We start from the raw sequence: 17,500 nt of genomic DNA on the forward strand, positions 1-17,500 counted from the left end.
TTGGAAAATAAATAGGGCGGGGAGGTGGATTCTACCTCTGCAGGGTGTTCTTAAAATCAACATGGATGGGTCCTCATGGGGAAACCCTACCTATTGGTATTGGTGGTGTTAGTAGAGATGGTTTGGGGAATGTTCAGTTTATTTTTTTTGTCTATAAAGAGTGTCATACTAATAATTTGATGGAGTCTCTTTCTCTTTTATCTCTTGTGGAGCGAACTTGCGCTCTTGGTTGGCGGAGGCTCATTTACGAATCTGATTCGCAGGTGGTGGTGAATTTGTTGACTCGGCCGCATTTTGAAGATTTTAGTTGGCAGTTAATTTTGTTTGTTAACTAGATTCTTCATTTGAGTGCTTCTTTGGATTCTGTTACTTTTCGCATATTCCTAGGGATTGGAATGGTGTTGCAGACTATCTAGCCAAATGGGCTTTTGATCATATGCACAACTGGAATGTTGTAGATAAGGGTCAGTTACCCTTGGATTTGTCTCTTCAATTAGATCACTTAGTGGATCTTGACAGGGCAATTTGATGCCCTTGCTTTGTTTTTCTTTTATTTTGAATAAATTTTTACCCCTCTTTATTTAAAAAAATTGTTTGATTAGTTCAAGGAAAAGAACATTGATTTGCAAGAGACGTTAAAGAGATTAGAAGAAGAAAACAATTTATAGATGAAATAAATTTTTAAATTAAAAGAAGAAAATGAAGATTTGATAGCATACAATGAATGTGTAAGGTCAAAACCCTTAGTTTGTGATTTTTCTTGTGGCACAAAAGATGTGAATTCTACATTTCCTAAAGTTTTTTCTGAGAAAGATGATAATATGTTTGAGTAGGCAAATCTTTTAAGATGTGATTATGCAAATATTGCCAATTGTTTTGATGATAATATTGGTTTAAAAATTGTGAAAGGGGTGGGTTATAAAGGATTGGGATTAAGAAATAACGAACAGGGAATGAGAGAACCAATTAACCAACAATGAGGCCAAGGTATGAAGGCCTAGCGTATGAAAAATTTAAAGATAATAATATTGCAGATGCCAAATTAATTCAATGCTCTCATTGTAACAAGAAAGGGCATATAGAGGACAAGTGTTGGGATTTACATGCATGTATCATGTGTGGATTAACAAACCATTGTGAAAAGACATGTTGGACCAAATAATTGAAGAATAAATCTATGTAAAGATGCATGGAAATGAAACGTGGATGAAGTAGTGGATTGATTTGGAACTTAAGATAACAAGTATGATCAAAAATTTGTTTAAGAATATTTACATTCCTACATAAAAATGAAATCATAATTATCTTGCTAGATGTCTATAGAAAGTGAAGTTGGAGGAAGTAGTTTCGACGATTTGTTTTGATAATGTTGATTTGTATGTGTATACAAGATTCAAGTGGAAACTTCACAAAGCTGAATGGTGTATGTTTCAAATGTATGTCGTATTAGATGTTTTGTAGATTTTTGGGATGAATATTTTGCAATTGCAAGTCTTAGAGTTTTTGAAATTAGAGATAGATGGTAATGAATGGTCATGATCGGATTGAACACTAGTAGAGTGACTCACGATGGTCAATTGCAATTTTATCATCTTTGACTGCAAATTGAATACATTGATGATTGCATAATGTTGATAGTGTTGCAGCACATATTTTGGAGTTTTTTTCAAAATGCTCATTATGGGGTAAATAGGATAGAATAATGACCATTTTTTCCCTAATGTTCATTATGGAGAAGATTGAAGGATAATAAACATTAAATATGTAATTGGTTATTTGTTTATTGGTAGTTGAAGATTACGAAAATGTATTTTAAGAAAGTAATGAGAATGAATGGAATGGAATTGTTTTAAAGTTTGATATATTCTCTTATTGAGTATTATTTAATTTTTAGTTTTATTGTTAGTTATATATAATGGTATGATGAAAGAATAAGTATCTGGTAGATTATTGAGAGGGGGGGGGGGGGGTGAATCAGTAAACTGAAAAACTGATACAAACTTCCCAATCTCAAACTCAATCACACAAAGTAAACTTTCACTGTCAAGATCAATACTCATAAGAATACTCAACATCAACTGATTAATTGTTATAACAACTTAATAGTAAACAACTTCAATCTTGTAAACATAAAAATGCTTAATCATATATCAACATATTCCATCTCTCAATGCTTCCAATTATCATGTCTTATCAGAATAGTTAAGTAGTCAATCAAATCAACAAATAAGATCGTAACCATAAAAACATTCACCACATGACACAAATGTTTATACATGGAAAACCCAAATAGGTAAAAACCACGGTGAGATGAGACTCACAAGATAGCTATCTGAACTCTTCTGAAGTTTGCCCTGATAGGAGCCAAGCCTATTAAAGCTTTTACAATAAGTCTTGTTAAGAACTGATCCTATTAGGAATCACCTGGTTACGGGATTTACAAAATGGCTTGATAAAAAGAAAATACCCTATTAGGAGTAGCCTCGGTAAAGGAATTGATAATCCAAGCTAATGGACCACCTTGTTAGAGGATTTAAGAAGTAACCCAACTTGTTAGAGCTTACCCAATTAGGAGATTTCAGTTTTGTTGTAATTGTTAGAAAACAACAGGTTTTCTTGATCTGTCTGAATAGCACTACATTTGTTTGATTAGATCCTTTTAAGCTTCAATCTGTCTTTACATAAACTGCAGATCCATTCTCTGGTTAGGCAACCACACACTCAATTGATTTCTGCCAACACTTTGCCAACAACTTTACAAACAACTTCATCGACCTTAACTACAAATCAACTAGGTCGATAACACAACAAAAACCTAATTCTCTCATAGAGATTACAAACAAATCGATTCAAGTGTGACCATTGGATTTACATAGCAACCTATACACATTCTTCAAGAAAATTCCAACCACTCCATGATCATTGCTTCATCGGACTTTGTAACTCATCATGAGCTATGTATTAGATGCAATCCACTTTGCTCATTCCCTAGACAATCAAACAAACACGCCTAGACAATCTGAATTTATCCTCATACAATGATCACACGTGTCATCATCATTACCGCTCATCATTAGATCTTAAACCAATAAACTTGATCGATTAGGGTTTAACAAAAACAACTAGTAGGGTTTACCAGTTACATTGCATAAAAAGGGTTTAGCCTTATACACCGGTTTACTGGTTCAACTCACAAACTTACATACCGGTTTACAACATCTTCCTCAAAGCTCTTCCTACCAGTTACAAGACAATATCAATAACAACAACAATATCAGCAATATCATAAATACCAATACCGGTTCAATTGACATCAATGACAACATAACATATCATTAATGCAATCTTCATGCAAATGCCCACAATCTCCCCCTTTGGCATTGATGGAAATACAAATATCAATGCCTCTGATTGCTATTGTGATTGGTGAATAGGAATCCTAGTTTACATTACCAAGTATTCAACATGCTTTGTCTCTCTTCAGCTTGTCATTGGTTTCCCTTTACCAATCACATAATTCTTCTCCCCCTTTGACAACAATGCCAAATTGAAAGTAAAACATGTAATTGCAAATTTTCACTGTGCATCAACAACATACTGCAACTTGATGCTCCCCCTGTGGAATACATCCACGTAAAATTTTGCAAGTGATTCAGGGACTGATGCAATCAACATCTTGTGCAACTAACTTCATGAAGAGGGACAACCCCCAACTGACTTCTAAGATACTCAAAAGTGCTCTTAAGCAAAGGTTTAGTAAAGTTATCTACAAGCTGCTCCTTGGTAGAAACATGCTCTAAGATAATATTTTTACTTTGAACTTTTTCCCTCAAAAAGTGATACTTCAATTCAATGTGCTTGGTGTGAGTGTGCAAAACGAGATTCTTAGAAATTTTTATGGAACTTGTATTATCACATAAAATATTTATAGGTTCTGAGATTTTCATCTTAAAACCTTCCAAAATGTGCCTCATCCAAATAGCCTGTGTGCAATTCATATAAGCTGCAACATACTTAGCTTCAACAGTAGATTGTGAAGTACAACTCTACTTCTTACTACTCCATGAAACAAGCCTTCCTCCTAGAAAGAATGCTCCACCAGTAGTGCTTTTTCAGTCATCAACATTTCCTGCCCAATCAGCATCTATGTATGCCTTCGAATCAAAATTTCCACCATAGGGATTCCATAATCCATAGTCAACTGTACCTTTCAAATACCTAAAAAATCTCTTGGTTGTTATCAGGTGTGCTTCCTTTGGATTCTTCTGAAATCTAGCAAATATACCAACCGCATGGGCAATATCTGGTCTGCTATGAACAACATAGTGTAATTTGCCAATCATTGACTTGTATTCCACTTCATCAACAAACTTAGATTCATCTTCCTTGGATAACTTACAACCTGTAACCATTGGTGTTCCAACTGGTTTACAGTCACTCATGTCAGAAGTCTTCAAAACCTCTTTCACATACTTAGATTATGTAATGAAAATACCATTCTTCATTTGTTGTATCTGCAAGCCTATGAAATTTTTTATTTCCCCTACTAAAGATATTTTGAACTCATTTTTCATTTCATCTGCAAAATTGTTGCTCATGACATCACTACCTCCAAAAATAATATCATCAACAAATACTTCACTGACCAGTATTTCATCTCCTTCATACTTGAGATAAATATTACTATCATCACTAGTTCTTGCAAAGCCTATCTTCATCAGATGTGTATGAAGTCGTTCATACCATGCTCTGGGTGCCTGCTTTAATCCATACAAATATTTATGCAATCTGCATACCATGTCTTTCTCATCTTTCAAAGCATAACCATCTGGTTGCTCTATGTATACCTCTTCTTCCAATATCCCATTCAAAAATGCAGACTTAACATCCATCTGGTATACCTTGAACTTCTTATGGGTTGCAAATGCAAGTAAAGTTCTGACACATTCCAGTCTTGCTATTGGTGCAAAAGGTTCACCATAATCTTCTCCTTCTTCTTGAGCATAACCCTTGTAAACTAATCATGCCTTGTTGTGAACTACAACACCATCTTCATTTACCTTGTTTCTGAATACCCATTTAGTACCTATAACATTCTTGTTTACCGATCGAGGTACTAGGGTCCAAGTGTTGTTCCTCTCAATTTGATCCAATTCCTCCTCCATAGCTTGAACCCAATAATCATCACCAAATGCCTCCTTAACACTTATTGGTTCAATGGTGGACATCATTCAAGAGTTCTCTCTTATTCTCCTTCTAGTTAGTACTCTAGCATCCTTATCCCCAATAATTTGCTCAGGACTGTGGTTCAATCTCACATACCTAGGAATAACATGATCATTCTCTTCAGGTTCATCTTCTCCATTATCATCTTCTTCTAAATTTATTTGTTCTGGTTGAACAAGTACATCAGAATTTTCTTTACCAGATTCTGATTTAACAGTTTCAGGTTCTAAAAGCAAAATGCAAGGATCTTCACCCTTTTTCTCTGAACTGGTTCCTTTTGAGACTTTAGGACATTCATCTACACGAACCTCAACACTCTCAACAATTCTCTGTGTCCGGTTGCTGAAGCATTTGTAGGCCTTACTCTTGGTGGAATAGCCAAGAAATATGCCTTCATCACTCTTAGCTTCAAACTTGCAAGTGTAATCACCTCTTTTAATAAAACATTTGCTACCAAATATCTTAAAATAAATAACATCAGGTGATCTCCCATACCAATATTCATAAGGGGTCTTTTCCTTACCTTTTTTCACCAGAACTCAGTTCATTGTGTAGACAGTTGTACTTACAGCTTCTTTTCAAAAAAAAATCGCTACATCTCCTTGTCCTAGAAACTTCAACCAATGACTGGTTATTCCTCTCTACTATAGCATTTTGTTGTGGTGTCCTTGGTGCAGAAAGTTGTCGCTTGATACCGTTCTCATCACAATACTTAGTGAATTCATCATAAGTAAATTCACCGCCTTGATCTCTTCTTAGACATTTTATCCTTTTGCCACTCTTTGTCATACCTAAGGCCCTGAATGCCTTGAACTTACCAAAATCTTATTTCTTATCCTTCAAGAATGTGACCCACGTCATCCTTGAACAATCATCAGTGAAGATTGTGAAATATCTATCACCTTGAATTCTTCTTGTTCTTATTGGTCCACATAGATCTGTATGAACCAAATCTAATAAGTGCACTACTAGGAAGGACTTGCTCTTGAAAGTTGAAGAAGTCATCTTTCCTAACTGACACTCTTTACAAAGAGCATTGACTGGTTTTTTCTAGCTGAGGTAGACCTCTTACTGTCTTGGACTTGCTCACTTTAACAATGTTATCAAAATTTATAAAACAAAATCTCCTATGCAAAAGCCATCTATCATCTATCTTTGCAATCAAACAATTGCTAACTTTAGGATTAAGATAAAAAAGATTACCTCTTATTTGTTTCTTGGTTGCAATCAATTCGCCTTTGTTGTCAAAGATTTTGCACATACCATTTCTAAACTCCAGTGGGTATCCTCTGTCATTAAGTTGTACCACACTCAGAAGATTGTGCTTTAGGCCTTCAACCCAATAGACATTGTTAGCACTGATCTTCCCATTAAGAGAAATAACTCCCTTACCTTTAACCATACAGGGTGAGTCATTGCCAAATCTAACACCGTCGCCATCAAAGTCCTTCAAGGAAAGAAATTTTCTCTGATCATCGGTCATATGATGTGAACAACCACTATCAATGATCCAATCATTAGAGTTATCCATCCTAGACACTAGTGCCTTCTGATCTGATATCTCTTCCTTAATAGCTACAAACACAATATCTTCACTAGCATCATCATCAGATTCTTCATCAGTAATAACACTGTCAACTACTATAAGACAATTTATCTTGCCTTTTCCCTTATACTTCTTGAATTTGTCTCTCTTGTATTCATTTTCACAATTAGGACAGTTAGCTACTATATGACCAATATTGTTGCATGCAAAACATTTTAAAGGTAGTTTACCTCTGTATTTCCCAGTGCCTCTAGGCAGTCGTTTTGCCAACAATGCTTCAAGTTCCACTAGGTTGTCTTCATCATCAGCATATATGTTGGATCTAGATTCATAACCATGACAAGTATCTCTACTTTTTCTCACAGATGGGTTAGAGACAGAAGCTCTAAATGTAGATTCTGATTTCTGTACACTACCATCATAACCATTTAATTCAAAAGCAGTAAGTTTGCCAATGATAGAGTCGAGAGTTACCTTAGTTTTGTCAATGGACTTTAGCTCTTGAATAGCTGCAACTCGGATAGCATAGACCAGTAGCAAGGTTCTCAGTACCTTACTGATCACTGTGGCATCTTCCACTTTCTCTCCTGCACTCTTTATTTCACCAACTATCTCTTTTATCCTTTGACCACGTCGTTGGATATTCTCACCTTCAAACATTCTTATTTCATCAAACTTTTCTCTTAGGCTCTCCTCTTTAGAAATCTTAACATGTTCATCACCGCTATAAATCTCTTCAATTTATTTCCATACTTCATATGCAGTTTCAAGACCATGAACATCTACATATTCAGCATCAGAAAGGAAAGTGATAATACCCTCCAATGCTTGATGATTTTCTTGTTGTCCTTTCTTCTTATCATCAGTCAAAGTTCCAATAGGTGTAACATACTGAATTTCTACATGATCCCAATACTGACTTCCCAAACTCTTAATGTAAATATTCATTCTATCGCTCCATATCCTATAGTTATCTTTGTTGAACTTTGGACCTTCTTTCTTCATCATCATCTACAAGATTTTTTCCTCAAGTTGTTAGGCTTTTTAGATTTAAGAGGACCTGAGATGCTCTTATACCAATTGATGGTATGATGAAAGAATAAGTATCTGGTAGATTACTGAGAGGGGGAGGGTGAATTAGTAAACTGAAAAACTAATACAAACTATATACACCTAAAAATGGTCTGAAGATAATTAATTAAATAAGGAATTATTTAATTAATCTCTCCTCCCCAATTTAATTAAAGTCACTAAGCAATTTGATTAAATCGCTCATTCATCTACTTATCAATAAATCTAAGGATTTATTAAATAGGTTAATTTCACCCCTTTAATTAATTAATTCCCTCATCCAAATTCATTTCTTCTAAATCCCGTAATTAATTAGAACAAATCAAATCATGAGTTGTTGAGATTAATTAGCCATTTTCCTAATATTTGAATTTCTAAATTCAAATTCTCCTAACTTCTACCACTCCTAAACCTGACCATTCCTAAACTTAACCCATTCTACCTACCACCATGTCCCCTTTCATCCAACATCTTCTAGAACCTTTGTGACACTTGTCACTAAGTGTTCCCTTTAATCCAACCCACTTTGCCAACCTCCTCCAATTTAACCATTGATATCTTCAAATCAATCTCAACCGTTGATTCATGCCAACTCACCCCTAACCTTGGAAAATCCTATAAATAGACCTCATTTTGGAGCAATATTGGTCCCAATTTCATGTCCAAAATTCATATCATTTTGATGGATCCCATCTCATTCATAGCTTAAGCATTGTTACTATAGGCATCTAGCTTCTAGTTTATCATTTCTTAGCAATGTTATCATGCTCATTTTAGCTTAATTGCATCTTCATTCTAGTTCATTTTCTAGATCAATCATGAACTCATATAGCTTAATCATGTTATTCTTGCTAGATCATGCATTTTCAGCATTCAAATCCTCCATCTAAGTGTAGTCAAGTCACTAGAATTTACATATTAAGATCTGAGAGCAAAACTCATACTCACATTTACTGGGAGGCAATAAGTCGATTAGCTATGGTTTTACTTTTCATTGTTTCAATTTACTAACCATTGCTTGTAATGATTTATTGAGTGCATTGTGGTTGCAGGTACAGGTACACCACACAAATACACGACATTTTGGCGCCCACCGTGGGGCCGAAATCATCATTTTCAGCCTCCCAAGCTTCCTCAAACTTCATCTCTGCTAGATCAGAATCAGAATGTCATACGAGTTGCCTATCTGGCTCGTACGAACTTCCTTTTAGTCTCGTACGATACCTCATCCTGACTCATACTAGGTATAATCCTGACTCGTATGAGATTTTAAACTACAAATTCTTGTCTCGTACTATGCTAATCCTCTATCGTGCGAGTTTATTTTCACTGTCATACAATAGCTAATCCTTTTCGTACGAGTTTCTGCTTTGAAAATTGTTTACTCATACTAGGCTTATTCTGTCTCGTACGAGTCTGTTTTGCTCTCTATGTGAAGTTTAATCCTATGTTGTACTACTTGCAAATTTGTGTCATACGAGTCTCTAGTTCTATGAAATTTTTTGAAAAAACTTCAAATTAGAAATTTCAAATTTGTCTATACGTCAGTAATCTGCATTTTTTAAGGCTTTCTGGTCATTTTTAGCCTGGTCATTTTTAGCCCTTGAGAGTGCCCAAAGAGCCTAGCTAAAAGCCATGCCCTTTGAAAATTGCATCTAGAACTCTTGGAGACCTTTCCAATGAGGTAAACGGCTTGTAATTTCGAGTCCCGAGTAGAAAGTTATGCCTATCTGAAGTTAGGATAAAATTTCATATGAGTTTTTTGAAAATTTCGTAATTCGGATGACTAATGCTAACTTTGATCTATTTATGAGATTTTGGTAGCCTAACTCTTTCTTGCAGATACGCTTGTCAAAGATACGCTTGTCAAAGACAAAATTCAAAACAATGACTACTAATGAGTTTTTGCAGGTTGCCTAAGGATTCAGCTAAAAAAACTTGGTGTATTCTTTAAGATTTTTAGGCACACTTCAATTCGAGCTTAAAGAAATGAACTATCATGTCTTATGTGCTTGTGATGATAGGCAAGTATTCTCTCACCTTTCTTAGGTGATCAGAAAGCTAGACTCATCTTTTTTATTACATTAGTGCATCTCTTTAGCAAGCATGCCCTCCCAAGGAGTTATTAACTCTTAGCCATTAAGGTTGGTGAGAGGGGAACGACCTAAGTGGGAACAGCTAACGCCAAGTAATCCAACCCACTATAAAATAAATGTGTTTTTGATGAAAATCAAAGCAATGGTAGTGCTCGGGAATAGCTCTCCTCTGTACCTTCAAGTATATCAAACCTTGGTTTTCAAGGCTGGGAGACCTCTTAATTGAGTTTATACCTGGACGTGCCGAACGGATCCCTTACTAGTGCCGGTTAAAGTAGAAGCTACCCGATTCACCTCTGAAAGGGTGATAATCTTTGTGCAATAGAGATAGTAACTCTCCCAAGACACTTGCCATATCGTGCCCCCATTAGCGTTTGGAGTCGGATAATACGACATTGAGAATCCATTGCATGAGACTCAATGGCCATATTCTGATTAGCTATTGGGTGTGTACCTAAGTCAGCAAGCAAAGGTTCTCATTCTTAGCCAACTTCCTTAGGGTTTAGCTTGATTGAGAGTCATGTATCACATCATGTGTTTGTTGTGTATTCATCCCTAAAATTGAAAAATCAAACACTTAAAACTGGAAAACCAAAATAAAACATCAAAATTCAGTGATCAAAACTCAAACAAACAAATAGTTTTTACACTTGTTAAAATACCTATCGCACGAGTCATAATCTCTGTCGTACGAGTCAACTTGCATAAAATCATTTGTCATACTATTTGTTATCCTGTGTCGTACGAGTCATCTGTTTTGGCGTATGGTCTATAATCCCATATCATACAAGTTGTTGTTGTTTATATGAAAAAATTTGTCCTGTCGTATGGCCATGTATCTTGTGTCATCCTAAGTTGAATCTTATGTCATACGAAACTTTGCATCTGTCAGTCCAGAACTATGTCTTGCATGCCTGTTTCAGATTTATCATTTCTGCCTGATCAATTTGCAGTAAGCATAAACACCTGTTATCTGTCAATCCGTGCTTAGATTGTCTGCTTGGTTTGCTTGGTCAAGTTATCTTCCATCGAAATCAGACTCTAGAAGATAAACACCCTAAGATTTTCAAGTGCTCACCCCCAACAAGTTCAAAATCTAAACATCTCAAAGTGCATTATCACCCTCTTTGATAAACTGATCACTCAAACATAGTTTCTCATCAGGATCAATCATCCTTTATCACAAAACTAAAACGTTTGGTCAAGATAACCTTGTCCCACATCGTAGGATAGATCGTTCCTACTAGACCTAGTTCTTATCAAATCATCACCATTGCACTCCTAAACCAAAGATCGAAAAACTTGCAAACTTTTAAACACTTGAATTCTCTTTTAGTTCCATATCACTCTATGGCCTTGAAATTGACTATTGATCACTTACCAAAACAACCTTTAAACAATTAAATTTTAGCACAATATCAAACACAATGCCCATTTTAACAAGAGAGCGCAAACATAAGATCACAAAAACATTTGAAATAGCTAAAAATCATATCAACATGACATACCAAAGCAAAACACAAGAAGAAAACATAACAAGCCAACATATGTTAAAACCTCACAAGGATTCAAATACATCTCAAAATAAAGGTGGCTCTTTTATGCACCTCTTAAAAAGATCCCTAAAGGATTTGGCTAAAGAAGATCAAAATCGTGCATCCATGTCTAACAATGATCCATCCATCCATAAGCAAATTGACTCTCCAAAGGCATCTATTCCAACACCTCTTGAAATCTTGCAAGAACCTTCCATAGCATCCTTGCCAAACAATACATCCAAAGCTGAAGTTTCCCAAGGGATATCCATGATTGCCATCAAGCCTATTTCAGAGAATCCTATTCAAAGCTCATCTCCTTCATATCCAAGAATTGATTCCTTGCAAAATCCCCATAGCGCTTCCTTGCAAATCGAAGTCCTCATTCATAGAATGCTTGTTAAACGTGTCCTAATAGATGGGGGAGCTAGCTTGAACATTTGTTCTTTGAGTCTTGTCCATGCTCTAGGCTATTCAAAAGATGCAGTTGATCCCCTAGAAAAGATCAAAATCAAAACATCTAGTAAAGAAGAACATTACTCTAAAGGAATGGTGATATTACCCATCATAGTGGGACCCTTACAAAAAGATACAACATGTCAAGTTTTAGACTTGGACCTACCATACAATATACTCTTGGGAGGACCATGGATACATGATATACAAGCTATTACATCAAAAGGTCATCAGTGCTTGAAATTTCCCTACGAGGGACAGAAAATCACAATATCAGCAGACTCAAACCTAGTGCAGTGTTGTAATAATCTGAAATCAGCTCAAGAGGTCATTGTTTCACATAACATAGGGGTAGCATCTTCAAGCACACAATTCAAGGAACAATCATTTGAATCAATTTTGTCAAACATGGAAGAACAAATGCAGCTAAAAGATCAAGGGAACAGAGAATATTTTCTATCATGGAAAAACAAACAAGAGCAACTTCAAATTAAGAGGGATGAAGAAGCAGATATAGTAGTCGATATAGTTCACACGTATGCAAAACAAACATTGGGAACTAGCCTACTTGAATCAGAATCACATTCGACTGACATGGACTTAACCGAGGACAATCAGGATTTTCTTATACGAGGTCATTCTGATGAGAGTATCATTCTAGACATCAACATACATACTGAAAGCCTTGACATCTCTATCATGACCCCTAATATCTTTGAAACTATTCAACCTAAAGATCCTTTACCGTTAAGCTATCCTAAACCTATGGACTGGGAAAATGAAGGACATACTGCTATTGATCCCTTTCCAAATGACCATGCCATATCCTTATATCTTGATGAAATCAAACCCGCAACAACTTTCACCAAGGATTCTTCTAACGTATCTTTGAGTCAAATAGATATCAAATCTCCTAGTCGCAAAAGTGAAAATCAAGAAAACAATATCAGGTTTAATGTTGGAAACCATTTATTGGCAACATTAGACTAGGAAAAAGTAAAAATAAAGGATGCATCTAACGGTGAAAACCTCCTCGAGGCACTGGAAGATGGGAGATTTGACACCTTACCTGAATGTTATCAAGAGTTACCTATCATAATAGCACCAACAAAGACAACTATCATTAGCACAACTGATCTACATCCAACAATCTCTCTATCATAACTAGCAAGGCAGAAATACTTGAAACCATTCAAAAGATGGCAAATCAACTTTACCTATTCATATACAGATGTTCCAAGGTTCGATCCATATCTTACAATACATCACCCAAATATCAGTCCAGGAGCAAGCATCAATAATGGAACACATCATGGATCAAGAGCAAGCATTAATACAGGAACACAACATAAATCAGAAGTAGGCATTCTATTCATCAAAATGGTTGTAGAGTGGAACATAACACAACTTCAAGTCTTTGGAGACTCTCAGCTTGTCATTAATCAAATCAATGATAACTATCAAACAAAAGATGACAAACTCATGCCTTACAAAAATATGGTGGATGATATCAAGAAATACTTTGTAGAAATAACTTTTGAATAGATTCCAAGGAATGATAACAAAGCAGCAGATGCCATGGCTACACTTGCTTCTCTATTGCAGACACAGGAAAATCAAGAGTGTTATGAATTCCTGGTTGAAGAGTTGTTTCATCCCGCCTATAATTGTCCTAATTCCCAAAGCATTTGTCAACTTATTGGACATGATTCCTCCCACTATGGCCAAACTTACACATACCTAAAAGATAATATCTTACCTCCTGACTTATCAAAAAACCAAAAGAGAAACTTTATTCACCAATCCTCCCATTATACTCTCGTCGCAGATACCCTGTATAAACGAGGTCTAGACAATACTCTCTTAAGATGTCTCGAACAAGAAGAATCTAAGAAGGCTTTACATGAAGTCCATAACAGCATTTGTGGCACTCATTCAAGTGGTCTTACCCTTTCGAAAAAACTCATACGCTTGGGCTACTATTGGCCGACTATGGAATGAGATTCTTTTAAGATAGCAAGAACATGCAAACAATGTCAAATCCATGGGAATTTGATTCATGCACCAACACAAGAACTACATGCTTTAGCAGCATCTTAGCCTTTTTATCAATGGGGACTTGATCTAGTAGGAAAGATAAATCCTTCTTCATCTAATGGACACAAATTCATCCTGTTAGCTACTGAATATTTCACAAAATGGATTGAAGCAGTACCTCTCATCAACATCACAGGAAAACAAATTGCTACATTTATCTTGAATTATATCATCTGTCGCTATGGAATACCAATGACTATTATCACTGATAATGGGCGACCATTCTAGAATCGGGATGTACAAGAGGTATGCGAGAAGTTCAAAATCCAGCACAGATTCTCCACACCATATTATCCACAGGGAAATGGGCAAGCAGAAGCATCTAACAAAACTATTTTGAAAATTCTTAAAAAGATAGTGAATGATGTTGGGAAAGATTGGCATATCCAACTAAACCCTGCTCTATGGGCTTACTGCACCAGTATTCGCACACCAACAGGTGCCACACCTTTCTCTCTTGTATATGGATCAGAAGCCATATTGCCAATCGAAGTAGAGATAACCTCTCTATGTGTGTCACTAAAAGGACTCATCCCAAATGAAGAACAAAGAGTATCTAGACTACAAGAGTTAGAACTGATCCATGAATGAAGACAAAATGCCTTTGATCATCTAAAGGTATATCCGCAAAGAATGTGCTCGAGCTATAATCATAAGGTCAAACCCCAAATCTTTCAAGTGGGAGAACTAGTGCTAAAAGAAAATCCACGCAACTAGGCAGATCGAGAAAAGAAAGGCAAATTTGAACCAAACTGGTTGGGTCCATTTGTGGTCACAACAGTATTTGGATCAGGAGCATATTTGTTATCAACACAAGACGGTGATCAACTCGAGGAACTTATCAATAGCATGCACCTGAAGAAGTTCTATGTCTGAAAAAATCAAAAAAATAAAAAACAGTGAAAAATCACAAAAAAAAAATCAAATATCAGAAAATGTGTAATAAAAGCAAATGGTGAAAACCTGGCAAATAGGCGCTATCTGTCAGCTGGCTCTTCCATCTATTAGTTCATGCATTTTTTTCTGCTTGCATTCATTTTCCATCAGCGTTGATCATCATGAAGCCTTTATACATATGCAAGCATCCCAGGTGGCTTCTTACCATGGTTTGGATCACTGGATATATCGTAACGACTTTGTTTCTAGGCTTGGGGCAAAATCCTAAACCTAGCTGGGGGCAAAACTTGAGATCAATTTTGAGCTTAATCAAACAAGTAGACCAAACAGTAAGACAACTCTTATCAAGTGAAAACTGAAACACATCCAACGTTGAACACAAGATCAAACTATCAACTATCAAGCTATCACGAAGTCAATCTAAGCACATCACACACTTTTCAGTGGATAACATCTTTTTTGAATAATGATTGTAACATGATTGTTCAACTTTTCTATATATCTTTTCGCTATCATGATTTCTGAGTGACTCTGGGATGTCATTGACTAGAGGAACAAGGAAGAAACATGATATTTTTCTTGTCTATTGTTTGAAAATTAATCATTAATATGTGCAAATTTGTCTCGGGACATGATCATCATAATATCATTGAAGACATTTCCGATTTGCGTATTGAAATGATTAATACTGTCTGTTTTACACAAGCAACACTCAGGTCATCTCGGTTGAATTATACCTCAATGCTTGTGTTAACTTGCTATATCAAAATCCAGGAAAGTAATGCTCACGTCATCATGGTTTAATTATACCATCGATGTTTGCACTGACTTCCCACATTCAAAAGCTCAATGATGACAAAAATGCAAAATAATCCAGTGACTGGTCCGGTCATAGCTTTGCATTCCATTGCATTTTAGCTTGCATTTCATTCTTGCATGGGATCCTGAAAGCTCCTTTTATCCAAGGTTAAATCAATCACAGGAATCATCAAAGTATCATCACAAGTGTATACACAATCAGAATGATGACTCATCTCTCTCATGATATTACCAAATCTTATGCTATCTCTCTCAACAGAATCAACAATCAGCATATCCAAAATATTTCTACAACTTGATATCAACAAAATGTCAGTTCTTTATCTATCAACCTTATCAAATCAAATCAATCAATCAAACCTAATCAATTCTATCACGTCTTATACAGGATGAATCCTTCCTGAAACTAGACGATCTGATTCTGATTCATGTCTTATACAGGATGTATCCTTCCTGAAACTAGATATTTTGATCATGTCTTATACAGGATGAATCCTTCCTAAAACTAGACTGAATCTAATCAATCAAGATTTTTCAATCTTACCAACCTAAGCAATCAAGCTAATTGAAGCCCTCGCATTTTCATCAAACCACAGCTGCACAAATCAAATCAAATCTATCGGGATATCAATCTCGCAAAAACTCCAAAGATCAATTCTCTCAATTGATCTCCAGAGGGGGCATCATCATACCGGAATTTAGCAATCAAGAGATGGGGCATCCTATCAAATCAATATCATCATCAAAATGAGATTATTCTTTGAATCAACGCGTCATCACACCTTGCTTCAAAGAGGAGCAAAATGTATACACCTAAAAATGGTCTGAAGATAATTAATTAAATAAGCAATTATTTAATTAATCTCTCCTCCCCAATTTAATTAAATTTACTAAGAAATTTGATTAAATCTCTCATTCATCTACTTATTAATAAATCTAAGGATTTATTAAATAGGTTCATTTCACCCCTTTAATTAATTAATTACAAATTAATTAATTCCCTCATCCAAAATCATTTCTTCTAAATCCCCTAATTAATTAAAACAAATCAAATCATGAGTTGTTGAGATTAATTAGCCATTTTCCTAATATTTGAATTTCTAAATTCAAATTCTCCTAACTTCTACCACTCCTAAACCTAACCATTCCTAAACTTAACCCATTCTACCTACCACCATGTCCCCTTTCATCCAACATCTTCTAGAACCTTTGTGACACTTGTCACTAAGTGTTCCCTTTAATCCAACCCCCTTTGCCAACCTTCTCCAATTTAACCATTGATATCTTCAAATCAATCTCAACTGTTGATTCATGCCAACTCACCCCTAACCTTGGAAAATCCTATAAATAGACCTCATTTTGGAGCAATATTGGTCCCAATTTCATGTCCAAAATTCATATCATTTTGATGGATCCCATCTCATTCATAGCTTAAGCATTGTTACTATAGGCATCTAGCTTCTAGTTTATCATTTCTTAGCAATGCTATCATGCTCATTTTAGCTTAATTGCATCTTCATTCTAGTTCATTTTCTAGATAAATCATGAACTTATATAGCTTAATCATGCTATTCTTGCTAGATCATGCATTTTCAACATTCAAATCCTCCATCTAAGTGTAGTCAAGTCACTAGAATTTGCATATTAAGATCTGAAAGAAAAATTCATACTCGCATTTACTAGGAGGCAATAAGTCGATTAGCTATGGTTTTACTTTTCATTGTTTCAATTTACTAACCATTGCTTGTAATAACTTA

This window comes from Cryptomeria japonica, chromosome 3, assembly GCF_030272615.1.
Source record: "Cryptomeria japonica chromosome 3, Sugi_1.0, whole genome shotgun sequence".
In the NCBI taxonomy this organism is placed as follows: Eukaryota; Viridiplantae; Streptophyta; class Pinopsida; order Cupressales; family Cupressaceae; genus Cryptomeria; species Cryptomeria japonica.